We start from the raw sequence: 20384 nt of genomic DNA, 5'->3' as shown, positions 1-20384 counted from the left end.
TGTAGTTGAAGGTGAGAATCTAGAATTTAATTTGGAATTCTCAAATGCCTTCAAGTCAAAATATCAAAAAGATAGCTGAACACATCCATCTGAAGCACGGAGAGGTTGTGGCTAGATATACAAATCTGGAAGTACTAAAACCATGAGGCGCGCTAAGATATTTCCTATAGGAGGGAATATAATTCAGTTTTACTCTGTCATAATTTCCTAAGAGATAGAAACCAGGACTCAAGCAAACATAAAATGATTCTGAGTCAAGAGTTTTCTTCAGCTCTTTAATTAATGAGGGAACCTGTAAGACGTTGAAGCCAATTCAAATTTGAAGAACAGAGGTTTATTTATAAGAAAGCAAGAATGCTTGTTAAGATGCAAGCTGGTTAATAAAAGTGGGACCTAAAATAGCAAGTTTGGAGTTCTTTTCTGTGGGGTAAACATCAGTTGGGGGTCTGGGCAGGCATCACCTGCATTACTATTTCCTGTCTCTAGCTCAACTGTAGGAAGGAGTTAAGGGCATTCTCCACACCGCCCCCGGGAGCACAGGTCTCAGACAATTTCCCCTGACATTCAACATCTGTTGAGCGCCTACTGAGAGACCAGTAGAGTTCTCTGCTATTAAAGGTGTGTCCCTGAGCACAACCCAGGTCCCTGAGCCCACGACGCTTACATTCCAGGAAATGGACAGGGCCACAACACGCCCAGCACACAGACTGTGCTGCAGTGTGTCGGCAGCCCAAGCAAGCAAACCCAAAAGCACAACACAGAGAAGGGGCCAGGCATGCTGGTGCTGGGGAGGTGTGATTTTTAAATAAAAAAGGTCAGCGTCAACTGTTATGAAACTGACATTTTACGTTATGCATCCGTGTATCAAAACATCGCACCGTACCCCCTAAGTATGTACAATTCTTAAATATCAACCATACTTTCTTAGGGGCTGGGGATTTAGCTCAGTGGCATAAGTGCCTGGCTTGCAAGCAGGCAGTTGTGAGTTCGATCCCCGGTACCGATAAAAAGGAAAAAGACATAAATAAATAAATAAATAACCATACTTTCTTAATCCAGAGAAAAGAAACTGACATACAGCAAAGACTCCAAGGAGGGAAGGCACTAGCCATGGGGCTGTCCGAGAGAGGATGGTCTAAAGCAGAAAAGGTCAGAATTTTCAAAGGTTAATTTTTTTTTAATGTTTTTATCGGTACCGGGGATCGAACTCATGACCACCTGCTTGCAAGGCAGGTGCTTATGCCGCTGAGCTAAATCCCCAGCCCCAAAGGTTAATTTTTTAATGGGTAAAGGAAAACAAAAATAAGCCAAGCAAAAGTATCTGAATCGCATGTTGAGTGAAAAAGAGTCTGTTTTGCTGCCCGCCTGTGACGTGTTCTTTCAAGTTCTAAGCACACCTCAATGCCGTGGGTATGGGATAAAGGCAAGCAAAAGGGTGACTTTAACGAGGCTGATCTTTTTAGCCTTTCAGAATGAAGTCTGACTCCTTTTTTTTTTTTTTTTATTAGAGGAGATTCCCATCTGCCTCACCAATCCACCCACAAAGAGTCAGACTGCATGTGTGACAATACTTACAGGGAAAATTAAAATTTGAGTAGTAAATAGCGAGTCAAAAATAGGTTTCTTGAAAGAGAATTTCCTTGTTAATGAAAGCCCTGCTCCGGAGGAGACCTTGGAGTCTTGCTCTGATTTCTGAAACTCTGCCGTAGCGAACGTTTGAAACTGAAGTTTTGTTTCTCCGCTCCTTATTTGGGAGGGAAAAGGGAGCTGGGATTATTTCCATTTTAATTCACACTGTGTACAGCACAGCCTTGAGACTTGTGCAAAGACTTTTCAAAGCACAGTCTTCTCCAGTGACAAAAGATTTCTTTCTGTTTCATCTTGTCAAACATAATCACTCACAGATAAAGTCAGTTTGCTCTTTTGCCTCCGTGTTGGGCTATTTCCTTTCGCCAGCTGAGTAACGTTTTCTGGGGCAGGGTGGAATTAATCATTCAACAGCCTGAGATTTTTCAGGCCGGCCAGGGCTGAGGATTAAAAACAATAAAATCCACAGCTCAACCTTTAACAAAAGCCCGCACACTTGACAAGAAGGCGGTTATATGTAGACCATGTTAGGAAGAAGGGTTTGGGGAATTTCACCCAACCTGGATTCTCCAGGTCCAGAAAACCAGGTTTCCTTGCCACCTGGCTAGAAATCACGTGTGCTGATTTATTCCAGAAGTGGTGTGTATCTTCCCAAGAGTCTCACCATGGAGTCCGAGCACAGTTCCTTGTCCAATCGATCTCCTGACCCTCTCAGGCCCAGAGCGGCTGGACTGCAAAACCCCATCCCTCCTCGTCCTTGAAACCAGCAGCAAGCCCCGGAGTGTCAGATCTTCACCCAGCATCTTCGAGTCACCTGAAACGCCATGTTCTCTCCACCAGGGTGGCATCTTAATTGGCCACTTCTGCAGAGCTGAGCTCAGGCTGCCTGCACTCCAAAAAGAAAAAAGCCACTTAACCTTCTCACATCGAGCAGTTCAAGACCCTAAAGCTGAATGGGGTCCCCGGCACACACCCCACAGCAGCGGGCTGGGACCAGCAACACAGTGAGGGTCACTAGAACAAATGTCAAGGGATATTTAGCACCAAGAGGCCCCAGAAATAATGTAAAATTGTTCTGTCCTTTTAAAAATGGAAAATGCCTTGGCAGGTGATGTATTATTTGCCTGGCTGCATTTTCTCTGTGTCTCCATCAAGGCTCAAAAAGTACTGGCACTCCTGCCTGCTCAAGCGGGGCTCGCTGTAACTAGACCACATCTAATGCCTGTGCGATGCAAATGAGGACCGAGCCTGTTGTTGCCTTTGATGTGTGTGACTAAATGCTCAAAGGGGATATTTTCTTGTCGAGCCTCGGGTGGAGAGAACCTCTTTAAAAATACCTGTTGGCACTCTCTTCCCATTGGCAACCGAAGTCATCCCTGTGCTGGCGCTGGAGGCGGGGCAGCCAGCGGTGATGAACGGCTTTCCCGGAGCAGGATCCCCTTTCCGTGTTTGTGAACACGGCCAGGGTTCTGGAGGGAATCAAGGAGCATACAAGGCACGTTAATGATGGGTATCTGCCACCAGCCACCAGAGCACGCCTGAGATAGTGCGGGGAGCCGGGGAGACAGATGAGTCATGGCAAGGACTCACAGGGTACACCCGCTCCTCCTGGCACCCAGAGGCATCGAGGAGCCGTAGGAGAGAGCAGTGGCCCGCGAGTGACACTGACCACTCGGTCTCACCGTGTACCCCCTCCACCAAGAGATGCCCACATGTCGATGTCCGCTCCCGGCCGGCAGGAAGGACACACGACAAAGTCTGGTAGTGGACAACCTTTTCTTTTTATTTTCCTTCTCCGTACAGCCTGCCCTGGGTTCTCCCAGCTGAAGCCTCCTCTGGTCCGCTCCCCGCGGCTCCTTTTGTGCTTCAGTCTGCCCCAAAGCCTCTACCGGTCCGCTCTCCGCGGCTCCTTTTGGGCTTTTACTTCTGGGCTTCTACCTGGCTTCTTCTTCCGCCCAGGGGTGGCACCGGTATATATACGGGTACAGTGTCCAATCATGTTAAAGTAAGCAAGGCAAGCTGATTGGCTAACATCATCAGTTGCCAGGCAGACTATATTGTTGAGCGGGTTGTTTACGCGGTAAGCAGGAAACTAACATATTCGATGGGAGGGGTAATCTACCTCAGGCTTTGCTCTTTACCACAGGCCTCACGTCCGCCGCGCAAGGCGAGCTATCACAGACGCGGCTCCCAACACCCACAGGACCAGGAGCGCCCCTGCACGGCTCTGAATTGGGTGCTCTCTGCAAACAGACATGCAGGAAATCGATAGCTCTGAGTGCCTCAGAGCTGTGAGTTCCAAATTGGCTGTGCTGGGTGCTCGGGACCACGGGCCAGGGTCATAAGTCGGGAAGGCACGGCTGGAATCCACCTCAGTGACATTGCTGCTAAGCAAGGCAGTCTGCACGAGAAGCTATACCTGAAAGCAGAAGAGAGAGAAGAAGATTCACATTTGGAATGATCTACACATCCTGATGTGGGCCATGGATTTCTGTGTAACACATCTCCTTTAGTCCTGGTGAACGGGATGTCTGCAGTATCTCTCTGCCACAGGGGAAACTGGCGATCCCTGGGAGGTGGAGGGCAGGGACTTAGCCACGTTGTGTCTGTGCCTAGATGAGACAGACACTCAGTGGTGTGCAAGAATGGGTGGGTGGAGGGCTGGCTGGGTGGCTAGAATTATGGATGGAGGGCCAGGGATACAGCTCAGTGGCACAAGCACCTGCCTAGCAAGTGCAAGGTCCTGAGTTTGATTCCCAGTACAAAAAAAAAAAAAAAAGAAAAAGAAAAGAATCTGTTTATGAACCAAGTGTGGTGGTGCATACCTGTCATCTCAGCACTCAGGAGGCTGAGGCAGGAGGACTGCTGCAAGTTAGAGACCAGCCTGGGCTACAAAGTGAGTTCAAGGCCAGCCTGAACTGCAGCGAGACCTCGTCTCAAAAAGACCAAAAAAAAAAAAAAAAGAAATAGTGAGTTTTGGGTGGAGAGTTGGACGGATAGGTAGATGCCCAATGTAGTCCTATCCTAAGGCACCAGATGTTGTGGGGTCTGGAACTTCCCTGAGAAGAAATCAAAGCTGGGTGTCAGATACTGTATCTGTTTGATTCAGCTGCTGGAACAAAATACCATGGAGCAGCTCGCACCCCAGAAACATGCTTTTCACAGTCCAGAAGCCTGCAAGCCCAAGAGCAAGCCCTGCCAGCATATTTGACCCTCCCGAGAGTGTTCCACTGGCAGACCACGGCTTTCTCTGTGCTGCTGTGGTCCTTCCCTGAGTGCACAGGCTGGGCCTCTCTTCCTCTTCCTAAGAGGACACCCCCCAGGCTGGGGAGATCATTCCACAGCATGGTGCCTGCTGGCAAGCACAGGGTCCTGAGTTTGATTCCCAGTACCCAAAAAATGGGGAAGGATCAGGTGACAGTTATTGTCTCATTTCAAGCACGCAATCACCTTTCAAAGCTCTGTGTCCATGCACAGCCTCATCCAGAGATACTAGACACTGGACACAGGGGCTCCCCCGGATGCATTTCAGGGGGACACAATTTGTTCAGCCTATAGCAAGAGGAAGTATCATTCTTACACTACGATTTATTATTTTGGTTTTTTAAAACAAAACCGCAGCAGGACACATCTGGAATCCACATTCTGGGAGGCTGAGGCAGGAAGGTTACAAGTGTGACCCCAGCCTGGGCCACCTAGTGACTTGGCCAGATGGTATCACAGGAAAAAAAAAAAAGCCCATGTTCACCTGCCACCCCCCAAAGGTGCCGCACCCTGACCTGCCCCGGTTTGTCTGCTCATGGTTTGTGTGAGTGGCTGGGGTACTTCTGAGTCTGTACCCTCAGAGACAGGGAACAAGTCATCGGGACAGAGCAGGTGCCAGGTGCCCTTTGCACCACACCCCCACAATCCACACTGTCACGAGGCACGCCCCCCCCCTCTGCCCCGCCTGCTCCCAACATCGCTGCCGGCACACCTGCCTGCCTCTGCCCCCTAGCGCAGTGCATACATCATTGTGCCAGGCCTGCTCTTCTAAACTGGGGCGCACGGGTCTGCAGAGAGGGTGGCCTTGGGGTACACGAGGTGCATCTGCTTAGAGCACCTGTTTCAAAATATGACTTTGCATAAAATCTGCAGAAGCCCATTAGGAAGCAGAACGGAGCGTCGGCAGATGCTCGGATGTCCCGGATCTCACAGAACAGCACCGTCCTAGCCGCAGCCGTGGTGCTCGGCCCTCCCACGTGCCTGGTAGAAAATCCCAAGTGATGCTGGTCACACGTGTGAAGATGGACCAGGCTGCACGCGGCGGACTGACGTGGAACAAAATAGACACAACAAGCAAAGGAACCCAGTGCAGAGCAAGGTGGTCTCAAAAAAAAGCCAGGTGTGAGGACACACATCTGCAATTCTGGAGGCTGAGGCAGGAGGAGCACAAATTCAAGCTCAGCCTGGGCAATTTGGTAACTCTGAGACCCTGTCTCAAAGTTTAAAATAAAAATACAAAAAAGAAAAAAGAAAAAAGACCCAGAGGGACCTAGAGACAAAGACGGGAAAAGTGCGGCTGAAGCTCTCCCACACTCCGAGGTTAGATTTTTAAAACATGTATGCACTGCCTTTCTTTCAAAATGTATTGTCTGGGCCTGGGATTTAGCTCAGAGTCATCAGTGCCTGCCTGGCAAACGTGAGCTCGTGAGTTTGATCCCCAGTACAAAAAATTAAAAGAGTTGAGCTGTAAGACAAAAGTAAAAACAAAAAACCCGAAAGCCATCAGCTCCTGGGCAGCGGCCTGGAGGACACAGCTGTCGGGAGGGACGGGATGAGCAGGACTCCCTAAAGCTGCCCAGCTGCGAGGTGCCCCTGTAACCCCTGGGGGATACAGAGACAGATCTGTGCCGACCCACCTGTGTGGCCAGCCTGAGCCGGACACAGACGAAGTTTCTGCCCTTCCTGTGCACAGAGCAGGCGGCCAGTAATGCAAGTTAAAAGTGCACAAGCCAGGCAGCAGGAGGTGCTATGGCAGGGAAAGGGAATGAGAGACCAAGGGTGAGGGGCAGAATTTCCAGTTTCGAAAGCAGTTTCATGGAGAGGAGTCAGAAAAGTCAACCACTGGGGCGTCTGAGCCAAGATCCAAGCACTGGAGGAAGGAGCTTTAGGGGTCTCTCAAAGGAGAGGGACAGTATGTGCAAAGGGCCTGGGGCTAGCACTTCTTTGGGGATCCAAAGAAGAGAAAGAAAGCTAAACTATTGTGACCAAGTGAGCAAAAGAGAGGACAGGCCAAAGTGGGCTTTGTGGCCTGAAAAGGACTTTGGCTGTCATTGGCAGAAGTGCTGCAACTGACAGACGCCCTGGTATCCTCAATCTGACCAAGGTGTAGAGGTGACACAGGTGTAGGCAGAGGCAAAGCGGGCAGACGGGTTACAGAGGAAGTGCAGAGCCCAGGCAGAAGCATCACCGTGAGTTTGAGGCCAGCCTGGGCTACACAGCAAGACCCTGTCTTCAAAAAACAAAACATCTGCCAGAGTGGGGACAGCCAGAGCCAGGCCTCTCTCCGTGAGTCAGCGCCATTCGAGGATTGCAGGGGATGGGGGAACCAGGCCTCACCAGGAAGGATCCCGCCTGGAAACCATGTCACATCCTTGTTTCGTTGGGTTGGTTTTATTCTCTTTTGCTTTTGTTTGATTATGTTAAATCTGATGGCATGAGCAGCTATTTAAAAGACAGCAAGATCCATTACGGTAGCCATTTTGGATTTGCTGTTGGCTTGTTTTGAAGTCCTTTATTGCATTCATTGTTTTGTTCTTTTGGTTTCTGTTCTGTTCTGTTCTGATCGATTTTTACTATGTCCTAAGGTATCTGCAGCTATTTTGAAGACAACGAGAGGTATTATGGAAACTATTGCTGGTTGTGTAAGGTTTTAAAGCCCTGTATCACTTTCTTTTGATTGGTTTTATTCTGTTTTTTTATTTTCCTTGGTTTTATCTTCTTAAAAAAAAAAATTAAAACAGAACTTCGCTTTCCATTCACCTTACCCTTGGTGAACCAAGACACAATCTGACGCCTTCATAATTTGTCACCCAGCAACTTCTACCGGGAACCGGAAAGCACCCCAAACACAGCCCTGCTGCCCTGATTATCAGACCAGCTGCTGTGGCTTAGGTGCCAGCGGGGTTAGAGTAACTGGTTGACTTCAGGGTTTTTTGCTATTGTTCAGTGTGGTCACTTCTGTAAATACCAAAAGGATATTGGAAAATCAGATATGTCAGACATCAGATATCCCTTTAAACAGATATGCACTTTTTAAATTAATTTTTTCAGACAGGAACTCACTATGTAGTTCAGCCTGGTCTTGAATCCATTATGTAGCCAAGACTGACCTTGAACTCATGGCAATCCTCCTGCCTCAGCCTATCAAATGCCAAGATTATAGGTGTGTGCTAAAAAGGTACTGTTTTTAAAAAGCAGCAATCTTGCTTTTTAAAAGCGTCATTATTCCATTAGCATTATCTGAGCACAAATAACAATCTGAAGAAAAGATAATAAAAACAAAATATCGGTCAGTAGTATTTTAAATAACAGCACACAGTAATGGAGTAACAGTAAAATAAAAGGTTAACTCCTCTCTCCTTGACATCTGAGAATTATTTCTGCTCATGTCCAGGGCCAAAAAAAAAAAAAAAAATCAGATCTCACATCTCGTGAGATTCTTCCTACACGTGGCATTTATTTTGGGCAGGGGATGTGGCCTCTCTCTCTCCTTTGGGGGTAAACCGAGGCAGCCACGGGCACGGGGCAGGAAGGCAGGGCTTGAACATAAGAGCAGGGCAGGGCCAGGCCGTCCTTTTCTGGGGCTTCTCCCTGAGATCCGTGGTCCTCAGCAGGGTCCGTGGCCGCGCTGCACTGCGGCATCTGGGAGCTGGTTACTAAAGTGCAGGCCTGCGGTGCCCGCTGAATGCCGAGCGCCCCAGAGGAGCCGGGCAGTCTGTACTCTGTCCTCTGTCTTCGGGAGCCCTCCTGGACAGTGGCACACTCAGGACTGGAGTCGCTGTTCTGAATTTGGTCACCGCTGTCTCGCCTTTTTACCTCGGGAGAGGTGGACACCGGAAGCCGGAGGACGCAGTGCAGAGCAAACTTGCTCTGTGCCTTGATTTGCAAATTAACCTTTGTGTTGAGCACACACTCATGGATTCGGGACCCTCCCAGCGTGCCATCCAGGCAGCCTGAAGGCGGAGAGGGGACGGTGGTAAAGACCCCAGTGCTGCTGTTTCTGAAGGGCTGCTGGCTCTGTTGGTGTTCGAGTGACTCCAGTGTGACCAACTGCCGTCCTGGCGTGGCGTTTCTCACCGCACGGGGAGCAGGATAGAGGGGACACCTTCCAGGAGCGCCCCGGGATTTCCCGCACATAAAACTCAGGCCTTTTCCTGCTGTGGAATAAAGGGTTGAGTCCTTGAAGCCACCCAGATATCTGCTCACTGAGTGGAGCCACGTTAGGCCATGGAGCATGCAGGGTCCCTCCTCACAGTCCCCGATCTAAGGCGACAGCCATCCGGCCACGCGTTGGCCCCTTCTTGCCATTTGAAGCAGACCAAGGCGGCTCTTGAGCATCGGGACCTGGGGTGGCACTGACTCAGCCTAGCTGGTCTTCCCACTGGCCTGCAGGGGACGGCTCGCTGGGCTGTCCCCACTCCCGGACTGGAAATCCTGAGTGGGAAAGAGACACTGGCTGCCTCGGTGTCAACGGCAGGCGGAGAACCCATTTTTTACATCATTCCTCTCAGGTCACCTTCTCCGGATCAAAACAGCCCTAAGTGACACTGAGAGACCTGGCAAGGGGAAGAGAATGACCCCATCACCCCCCATGCCAGTCACTTGGGTAAACTGAGTCAGCTCCCGGCACAGGATGGGGAGCAAAGAGACTGTCCATTTCTAGAGACAACAGAGGTGAGTTGGGCGTGGCGGCGCATACCTGTAACCCCAGCCCTCAGGAGGCCGAGGCAGGAGGATTGTCGCAGGTCTGAGGCCAGCCTGGGCAAGCTATGTAGTGAGCTCAAGGACAGCAAAGCTCTGCCTCCAGAAGTCAAAAAAAACAAAAGAAAGAAAATGTAAGTGCATGGCGGAGGCCCGGAGCCTGTTTCCTCCCAGCACACCCTGCCGCCTGCCGCAGTCTTCGTGAGCACCTGAGGCCAGAACAGGGGGCTGGGAGAGGACAGCACAGCACCAGGGACAGCAAGGGGCCGGCAGGAGCAGCTCCTCACCGTGCATGCCCCAGACCCCGCACCCGCCTCCCCCAGGCCGGCCTCCCCAAAGACGCAATTAAACGCTACGGAGAATTCTCTAACAAGAGCTGGGGCCCTCGTGCCTTGTTTCGACAACAGGCTGAAGCCACCACGGAGCCTAATTCTCCAAACCACCGCGTCGTCAGCAGTTAAATTGCACAAGAGGGAAAAGGAAACGGGAGAGGGGAGGCGAGGGAGCTGTTTCCAAACTCCTGCTTGGCCACCGGTACCACGGGATCAGCAGAATCTCCGCCGCGCCTCCCTCCGCTGTGGTTTCCAGCTTGACTCTGCAATTTGGAAGCCTCCTACAGAAGGCGCCGCCAGATCGATGGCCAGGCCCGGCTTCTACTCCTGCCTCTGCCGACGTGACCTGGTGGCCTTGGCAAGGCACTTGGCTTCTGTGAGCTCCGGCTTCCTCGAGGAAAAAGCCCAGTGGCAGCAGCATCTCTGGGGTGTCAAACGTTCAAAGAACGCCTGCCCACAGTGTTTTGAAAACGCCAGAACAGAAGTCATGGCCACTGTTGTCACCTCTTTGTCCCTGTATCTGCAGCAGCCCTCTATCTGCCTAGCCATTCATTTCCTTTTATCTTATTTTATTATTTTCTTGCTATGTAGCTCAGGTTGGCCTCAAATTAGTGGCGATCCTCCTGCCTCAGCCTCCCAAGTGCAGGGATTACAGGCCTGCACCCCACGCCGGGCTTCAGACACCATTCTTGCCTACAGGTATAGGGGAGGAAAGGACAGAGACAGGTCCTCCTAGGGGACAGCAGGATGGCTTCCTATGGGATGGAAAGGTGGAAAGGGGAGGCCTTGCAGGTCCCATGATGCCAGTGCCTGGGAATAGCTGGGCAAGGACATACAGGGCCCAGGGACAGCCTGGACCTTGGTCCTGAGAAGGCTGGATCCAGGGTTCTCGAGAAGCTGGTGTCACCATCAGATGCAAAAATAAAAATCCAGAACTTGAACAGACATCGTGATCCTGATAAGAAGCTTGGATTTTATTGTAAATGATACAGAAGTCCATTTGTAAGAATTCCCAGCAAGGAAATTCACAGGATCTAAACTTTATTTTCAGACTGGGGGAGTGGGTCTTGTTACGCAGCCCAGGCTGAGCCAACTGTCTTGAGCCTCCTGCCTCAGCCTCCCTGGTAGCAGAGGTGACAGTCACATGCCACCATGCCTGGCTGACCTCAGCTTTCTGAGAGCCAGGATTCTATTTCTTAATGTTTTCCAACCATTTATTGAATTAAATTGAACCTCACCCACTCTGCCAAGAGTTAGCCTTGTGACTTTGGCCGGGTTCCGTCACAGACATGGGTCCCCGCGGGCTCTCCTTAGAACCTAGTAGGGATTCAGCCCAGCCTTATCAGGCGTCTGTGACCTCAAACTGCCGCTTCGGGGGTCGTAGAGTCACCCCACTTCCCCGGTGCTCCATTCCGACTGGGCTATGATAGCTCACTTCTCTCCAAAAAGGACCCCAACCCCTCCCTGGACTCCCAGTCACCACGGAGAAATTAACAGTAACATAAAAAGTGAGGAAGGTGAGAGAACATTATCACCGCTGTCAACAATAAAATCTGCTGCCGAGGTGCCGTTGTGCAGACAGCGCATCTATTATTAACAGAACACAGATCGTTAAATATTAAATGCTCCAAAAAATAAATAAATACACATGGAAGCCTCGGGCCTGGGACGGTGTGAGGCTAAAACCAGGAGGAGAATGAACTGGTCAATATCATAAAAATGGCAACTCCGCAGGGGCCAGGTTCACCTACAGTAATACTGGGTTTATTGCCCTGGAGATGAAGGCAGGGGACCCTCAGACGCGCCAACCTGGAGTTCTAAGTGACAAGTGTTATCACTGGAGTGGCATGTGTGTCTAAGCACCTGCCACCCCCTTGCCTAGAAATGTGAGCTACTTCAGCCTGACGGTGGGGAAAGGTCAGGCTTGCTTCCTTCCTCACCACCAGGGGGACGCAGGCAGGGAAAGCGGTTTATGAGCTGTTAATTTTTCTTGGGGTTTATCGGCATGCTTGTCCAAAGGTTTATGCTGATGAAGGCAAAAATTACTTCTTGGAAATCATAAAAGTCTCACGCGATGCCCAACTTTTATTTTTCACCAGGGAGAGTTGAACGGAAGGGCCTCGAGGACGGTAGGCAAGGGCTCTGCCCCCGAGCTGCGCTCTGCACCTTCTGCAGAAGGTATTCGGAAGCTGGGTGTGGCGGTGCGCACCTGTAATCCCAGCACTCGGGAGGCTGAGGCAGGAGAATCCTTCGAGTTCGAGGCCAGTCGGGGCTACACAGCGAGTTCAAGGCCAGCCTGGAACACATATCGAGACCCTGTCTCACAAAAAACAAAACCTGAGCAAACAAATAAACATAAAATTTTACTTCAAGACAGAGTCTTGCTAAATTGCCAGGCTGGCCTTGAACCGCTGGAGAGGCTGGGATTACAGCCACGGGCTACCACACCAGCCATTTTAATTCTTTTTTTTTTTTTTTTTTTTTTTTTTGGTCTTTTTCCTTTTTATCGGTACGGGGGATCGAACTCACGACTGCCTGCTTGAAAGGCAGGCGCTTATGCCACTGAGCTAAATCCCCAGCCCGCATTTTAATTCTTATATGATTTATTTCTTAATTTACCCTGATCTCTTTCAGCTCTGAAATTTTAACACAAAATTTAAAACATGAGCCACCTCCGCGTGCTTCCCGGTACAAAGGAAGACCTCACAAGCTCTGCGGGCACCTCCCCGCCTGCCCCGAGGACTGTGGGTGTACGAGCGTGATTTCTGGATTTACTGCTCATAATAAGTTCTTCCCTCTTACAAAGCAGATTTGCACATACCATTTGCTTTTCTCTTTCTCTCTTGTTTTAATGGGTTGAATGAAGCTAAAATATTTCCAGAGAGGCATCTGATTCCAATACAAATTCTGCCCACTTGCACAGGCGGCCTTATGTTAAGGAGCGCTCAGCAGGAATTCTGCGGTGAACTCTCTCCCTTAAACACTTGCAGATAGCCTTATCAATATTTGGATTAATTTCAATATTAAAGAAGTAAATTTTTCACATCTCCATTTTAGGGAGGAGAGACAAACCAGGGCGTAATTACAAAATGGTTTCAACCTTGATTATCACTCTTTATGACTGAACCCCTACAATGATGTTAAGTTCAGATGACTCCAGCCTGCAGGATGGATAATTAGTCAAAACTGGGTGAAAGTCACAAGAAATCGGTTCCTTGATTCTACCTCATGCCCCTTTCCTGGCATTTTTGAGACACATTTTCAATACAAGCTCATTGCCTTCTAAATTCTACTGAGGTTATATTCTGGAAGGATCCGGTCTATTCCTTTAAGAGATGGGGAAACTGAGGCAAGGCCAACCTCTAGAATGGTAGGATGAAAAAAAAAAACCCAGAAAATTAAAGAATATGGAAGCAAAAAACAAAACAAAACAACCATATCCCGGTGTGGCGCAGGCCTGGAACCCAAACACTGCAGGGAGGCTGAGGCTGGAGGGTAACAAGTTTGAGGCCAGCCAGGGCAGCTTAGTGAGAGCCTGTCTGAGAAGGGGAAATGGAAGAGGAAGTGGACAAAACAGAAGGCAGAAGGAAAAGAGAAAGAAGAAAGGGAGGAAGAGAAAGAGAGAAAAAGGAAGAGGAGGAGAAGAAGAAATGGAGACCTAGGAAGCAGGATGTTAGGGTTCATATCTGGATGAACCCCAAAGCCTCGAATGCGCATCGGTGGGCTTCTGAGAGGTGACCGAATCGTGGATTAATCTACTGAGCCTCTGGGTAAGCCTGACGCTGGGAGCTGAAGCCTGTTTGGAGGAGGTGGGTCCCTGGACACGTGGCCTCGTGGCATTTTTTTCCTCTCTGCTCCTGCAACCATTCCAGGGACTGTTTCTCCTCCTCCCACCCCTCTGCCGTGTGTCACCCTGCCTTGGAGCCAGCCGACTACAGAATGAAACCTCTACACACCGTGAGCAAAATAACCGTCTCCCCTTTAGACTCTGCGTGTTGGGTGCTGTGTCGCAGTGACTAGAAAGCAACTGAGACAAGGGGGGAGCCGGGCCCGGGGAACCGAGATGACTTGGCAGAGGCACGCACAAGTGTGGGTTTAGAGACACAGCGGGCAGAAGTGCTTCCAAAGGCCGCCGGGACGGCAGTGAGCGATCATCACCGCACAGAGGGAAGCAGTCTGACGAGGAAGCTCTCCAGCGAAAGGGGAGTCCATAGAGTGGGAGGAATTACGACGAGCTTGAAGACTACAAGTGAGGGCAATTTATCCTAGAACAAAAGAAAGGCCACTAGGAGCTCTAGGAAAACATCAAAAGTCTAGTGGAGGGGCGGGGTGCCCGCCTGTAATCCCAGCATGTGCACTCAGGAGGCTGAGGCAAGAGGATCACCAGGAGTTTGAGGCCAGTCTGACCTACATAGTGAATTGAGGACCAGCCTGAACAATACAGCAAGGCCCTGCTAGAAAGAAAGAAAGGTAAACATGAGAATAAGGGTCCAAAGTGTGACATAATGCAAAGCAGCTGATGTAGTGTAACAAGTTTTTTGCATTTGGAGAAATGAGACAGAGGTCATCATTGGGCAGGGGTTGGGCACTCCGAGGCTATCATGATCATGGAAAGCCATTTTGTTGGCTTTTAACTTTTATATTCAAAGTGCAGACGGCACCCGAGGCTTGGCTGTGTTGCCGACCGAATGCGGAGGTTCCCAGTCTTGACCTGACGCTATGACTGGGAAGAAGGGAAGAGAGCACAGGTGTAAATATCCCAGCTGACTGCTATCCCAGGGTCAGCTGAAAGCGGGGGCAGTTGACATACAAAGAATCAAAATACAGTCTCATTATTTAAAACTAGGAAAGTAACTGACAGAAGGATTAAAAATAACAACGTAAGTACCAAACATTAAGAAAAAAGGAAAACTCAAAAAGTAAATAAAAAAAAAAAAAAAAGAAGTCAATCAAACGGAAACAGAAAATCTGAATACTCCTAACAACTAAGGTGTCAGGGGCACAGCACAGCGCATGCCCAACAAGCATGAGGTCCTGAGTGCCATTCCTGATACAAAAGAAACCTAATTGGACTGAATTAGTTATCAAAATTACCCCCGCCATGCCAGGGATGGTGGCACACATCTACAATCCCAGCACTTGGGAGGCTGAGGCAGGAGAGTCCCTTCAAGTTGGAGGCCATCATGGGCTACATAATGAGTCCAAGGCCAGTCTGAACTACCAAGGGACTCTCTCAAAAAACAGAGAGAGAGAGACAGAGAGACAGACGGAAAGAAACAAAGAGAAATTACCCCAGAAAACATACACATTCAAAAAGCCCATTCCCACAACTCACTGGATTCTGTCAAATGTTTAAAGACAAACGAACTTCAGTCTTTCCCAGACTCTTCCAAAACAAAAGCAGGATAGAATGTTCCCCAATTTACTCTATTAATCCTGGTGCCAAAAACAGATAGAGAGATCACAAGAAAATCACAGACAGATAGGGATACAAATATCCCTCAAAAACAACTAGCAAATCAAATATCACCAATACCAGCAAACTGAACCACATAAAAGGATTATGTGGCTAGACAGGATTTATCTCAGGACGCAATGCTGGCTCAACATGACAATCGGCCAATGTGACACACCATATTAACTGAATCAAGGTGAGACTGCGTAACTATCTCAAGAGCTGCTGGCAAAGCATTTGCCAAACCCAACACCCTTTGACATTAACAGCACCCCCAAAACAGGACTAGACGGGAACCCCCCATCTATGAAAAGCCCAGTTAATATCACACTTGATATGATACAGGATTGAATATTCTCCTTCTGGAATCAAGAGTGACTCAAAGACACTTTCCCGCCAACCCCACTGACGCTGTGCTGACGGGCCTAACCCAGGGAAATCCAGCAAGCAGAAAAAGCACCTATGCAGGTCAGGGGGGCCGGGAGGAGAGAAGCCAGGTGGCCCTTCCCGTGAGCCGACCCGCTCCCCACACCCTGCTCCCCGGCCCTGTACGCAGCCGGCAGGTGCGGAGGACAGGCTGACAGCAACTGAGGCACAGAAACAGCTAAACGCTGGAGCTGTCTGATTGACTTCGCAGCCTAAGGCTGGTAGTCCGAGCATCTACCAGGAGGATGGCAGCATGCAATACGCCAGTGTGGGGATTTCCTTCCGTCTTGTTTGGGAAACCCAGCATTGTTCCGACTGCTTTGTTTCGTTCCGATTGATTGTTTTGTTTTACTCAAGGCCCTGTTTCGATTTTTTTTTTTTTTTCTTTTTTGGTCCCGGGGATGGAACTCACAACCTTGAGTTTGCTAAGCAGGCGCTTACACACTGAGCCAAACCCTTGGCCCCTCGATTAGTTTTATTGTTTTGTTTTGTTTGATTTATGGTGCCTGACGGAACAGACAACTACTGTGAAGACAACAGGCTGTATTTCGGTAGCCATTGTTGATGGCCTGCTGTCCTGTTCTGAAGTTCTGTATGCCTCCACCACTTTGTTTCGATTGGCTTTACTCTGTTTTGTATTGTTGGCTTTTATTCCCTTTACAATAAAAATTTTTAAAAAAGCATCTAAATTATAGAAAAAGTAAACCTGTCTCTATGCACAGATGATATGATATCGTATATAGAACATTCTAGGGAATACACACTTGCACACACACACACACACACACACACACACACCCTGCCATTAGAACTAATAATTTCAAGCAAAATTGTAAGATAGGGAAAGCAATATACAAAAATCAATTGTATGTCTGTGTAGTGAACAACAGGAATATAAAATAAAATTTAGAAAACAATTCCATTTTTAACTGCATCAAAACTCAAACTACAAAATATGGACAATATTCCTTACTGAAAAAAATTAAAGAAGGCCTAAATAGTGGAATCCATGACCATGGTTTAAGACAATTAACATCACTGACGTGGCCACGCCTCAAGTGCCCCACAGATTCCACATAGTCCTTATAAGAGACTTAAACATAGAAGACTAAAAGTCAAAATCCTAAACTGGGCAAGTGGTGCACGCCTGTGATCCCAGCACTCGGGAAGCTGAGGCAGGAGGGTTGCCGTGAGTTGAAGGCCAGCCCGGGCTGCAAAGGGAGCTGAAGGCCAGCTGGGACTGTGCAGTGAGACCCAGTCACAAAACAAAACAAAATGAAACAAACTGAAAAAGTAAAACTCTTAGAAGAAAACAGGAATAAATAATTTTCACGACTTGGAAAGGTAATGGTTTCATAGCTATAACATGAAAAGCATTACTGACAAAGAAACGTAAATTGAACTTCACCAAAATCGTAAAGTTTGATGATTTCCAAGCACCATCAAGATGAAAAGATAAACCCAGAATGGGAAAAAATCTATGCAAATCATTTATCTGATCCAGGTCTACTGTCCCGAATGCATAAAGAACTCTTACAGCTTAACAATGAACAGGAAATCCAACTGGAAAACATAAAGGCCAGGGGTGTAGCTTGGCCGGAGAGTCCTGGCAGAACTGAGGCCCTGGGTTCCACTCCCAGCAGCACAGAATAAACAAACAAATGAAACTAGACAAAGGATTTGTCCAGACGTTTTCCCAGCAAAGATGTATAATCACCAAAAAGCTCATCTACTGACGCTCAGCATCTTAATAAGTAGGAAAACGTGAATGGAGACCATCTCAGTACACGGGACAGTGGCAGACAGAAAAACAGCAAAGGCTGGTGGAGATGTGGGAGATTAGTCGCAGCCGTGAGTCGGAGGGGTCGGAGAGTGATACAGAGATAGGACAGAAGTGTCCTGCATTTCAAGGATTTAGAGCTGGTGGTCTAATGTTGGGAATAGACTTTAAACTACTCCACTAAGCCAGACAGTGATGCATGTCTATCACGCCATCTCTCAGGAGGCTGAGGCAGGAGGATCAAAGTTTGAGCCCAGCTGGGGCAATTTTAGAGAGGCCCTGAGTCAAAATAAATATCAGAAGGGCTGAGGGTCCTTGGTTCAATCTCAAGCTTTTAAAAAGGCAAACATGCTTCCTGCTATCACAGAGACTGGCATCGGGAAAAAGAGCGTGGACAGGTATCGGGGACAGAGACAGAGGCTGTGGACCAGGAGGCTGAAGTCCTGTCACATCTCCTGCTGGGGCCAGATAACCCCGTCTGCGCCTCAGCAGGGCTAATGACTGACACAGATTTTCCCAACCAGCTGAGGGGCAGGACAGCGACACTGTCAAAAATGAACCAGTGAAAAGACCTCATCGTAAAATTAATTAAACGTCACGCGCTCAAAAACACAGTGGGACCGGAGCCAGAACTCGGACTAAGGCTGAAACAGTCAGTGGGCGCTCACCCTGCAGCTACTCCTTAGGGTCCCCAGCCCCTGACAGGGTGCCAAGAGCCTGGCACTCTGTCATCCATCTGTCTGTCCGTGTCACTTCCCTTTGGCTTCTGCGCTTTGATCCCAAATCGCTCCTCCCCTGGGCTGAATCTCTTGCCTGTGACACAGGCTCAGACAGCTCTTTATTTGACCCACTAGTTGCAAATTAAAAAAAAAAAAAAGGAAAGGAAAAACAGTGCGTCAGGTAATTTCGCCCCAGATCGCTCCCTCTGAGTCATGAACATAATGGATCTGACTTTTTACCCGTGTACCCCCCTAAGAAGCATAAAAGAAAGGTTACGCTGGCAGGCAGCTAGAAAAGGGCTTAATTAATCCCACAGTGTGCGCCTCATTTGGAAAGTGCTTCACAAAAAACCCTGTGTCTACTGAACTAGATCCTTCAGGCTATTAGGAGAGAGAGTGTTTTCCGAGGGAGCCTGGGCTTGCGGTGGGAAGCACGGCTGATAAACCGAGGTCCACACAAGGGACCTGGCCGGAGGCGCTGAGGGGGCAGCAGCTCCCCGCTGGGCAGAGGGAACGGTGTCCCCAGATCTGTGGGAGGGGCGGACGGCCAGGGTTTGGCACACTCCTGGTCACCAGGTCCTGCGTTAGCGTCACAGAGCTCCCTGCTTATCAGACCCAAGTGCCCGAGAGGAAAATCACACTTGTGTTTTAATTGAGCACTGCTCCCGTGGACTAGACAAGGGATCAAAGGGGGCTCAAAGCTCGGGTCCTCCACCACGGCTGCGGCTGGCAGACTTGCGGATGCCAGGTGATTCCCATCCCAGGAGCCCCCGAGAGTCGCCAGAGTCATAGAAATAGGCAGGGGGTGTGAAGGGCGGGCTGGGGGACTCTGAGTTTGCGGCCAGACCCCGGGTCCAACCACCAGTGCCGCCAGGAGAACAGAGACCAGGAAACAAAACACAGGAGCAGAGCGAGGCTCCGAGACTTTGGGGGGGCACAGGGACTCGGACTGTTTGTAACAGGAAGAGTCCTGGAGCGGAGGGCGGTGACGGTTGGCAGGGTAACGTGGATGTGCTTCAGGCCACTGAACTGCACACTGAAGAGAGGCTCAGGCATGAACGGAGGGCAGGCATTTTACCATGATCTAAAATGACAACTGAGGGCCGGGGACATAGCTCAGGGGCACAAGCACCTGCCTGGCAGGCACAAGCCTGAGTTCAATTCTCAGTACCAAAAACAAAAGAAAAAAAAAAAAAAAAAAGGATTAATTAAAGGAAAAAGCTTAAGATCTACGAGGTGTGATAAAAAATGCCGTGAATGTTTCTTAAATTTATTCCAGTAAAAAACACATTGTCACCAGGAATGGTGGCACACACCTGTCGTCCCGGCACTTGTGAGGCTGAGGCAGGAGAATCTCTGTGGGTTCAAGGCCAGCCTGAACTGCATAGTGAAACCCTGTCTCAAAAAGACAAAACAAAATGCACATTGCCGTGAATCCCTCTTAAAATCCCACCCACCACCCCCACGGACACCCCCTGCTTCAAACACACGTACCCCAGCATCCTGGCCCCTTTCTGAAGCAGTTCAGAAATCCTCTTTCGTGAGTGTCCTTAATTGTGCTGCCATAGCTGCCTTGACACGTCCTGAATCAATTTGTGTGTTTCCCTCTTGTGATCGCTTTGCCTCTGGGGACAGCCAGAGCTCACACGGTGCCAGGCCCAGGGAATGAGGTGCCGGGAACACCCTGAACCCATCAGGACATCAAGGCAGCCACACAGTGTAACCAAAGACACGCACGGAGGACGACTCCCAGGGCTGCTCAGGAAGAGGCGGGAATGAGGCCGGGCGTGGTGGCACACAGGACCTGGGAGGCTGAGACGGGAGGATCTGAAATTCAAGCCACGCCTAAGCAGCTTAGTGCCCTGGTGAGACACTGTCAGAAAGAAAGAAAACATGAGAGTGAAAGTGAGGGGGAGAGAAAGAGAGAGAAAAAGAAAGGGAAAGGAAGAAAGGAAGGAAGAAAAAAGAGAAAGAGAAAGAGAAAGCCGGGGCTGTGCCTTGAGGGGATTAACAGCAACATACTGGTTACAGTAATAACTTTCTTGTTTAAACACACGCCATTGATTTGATTTTATTTTTATTTTTGTCTTCTTGAGACAGGGTCTCTCTATGTAGTTCAG

At 49.2% G+C, this 20384-nt stretch overlaps 1 long non-coding RNA gene across 3 annotated transcripts in view; it reads right to left on the bottom strand.

Annotated features, from left to right (window-relative positions):
- The window catches only part of LOC111757182 (uncharacterized), a 60909-nt gene that overhangs the window by 5083 nt on the left and 35442 nt on the right, over positions 1-20384 (bottom strand). For 2 of the 3 annotated variants that reach the window (XR_010042896.1, XR_010042898.1), the window contains exons 3-5: positions 3361-4006; positions 2925-3056; positions 1576-2473 (exon numbers count right to left, since the gene is read on the bottom strand). This is a non-coding gene — a long non-coding RNA (uncharacterized LOC111757182). The remainder of the gene's footprint in view (positions 1-1575; positions 2474-2924; positions 3057-3360; positions 4007-20384) is intronic. The other variant, XR_010042897.1, reaches the window with a different exon arrangement.

This window comes from Cavia porcellus, unplaced genomic scaffold (genome assembly GCF_034190915.1).
Source record: "Cavia porcellus strain 051 isolate PalLab524CR breed Dunkin Hartley unplaced genomic scaffold, mCavPor4.1 scaffold_25, whole genome shotgun sequence".
In the NCBI taxonomy this organism is placed as follows: Eukaryota; Metazoa; Chordata; class Mammalia; order Rodentia; family Caviidae; genus Cavia; species Cavia porcellus.
This window is presented reverse-complemented; position numbering and strand designations above follow the sequence as displayed.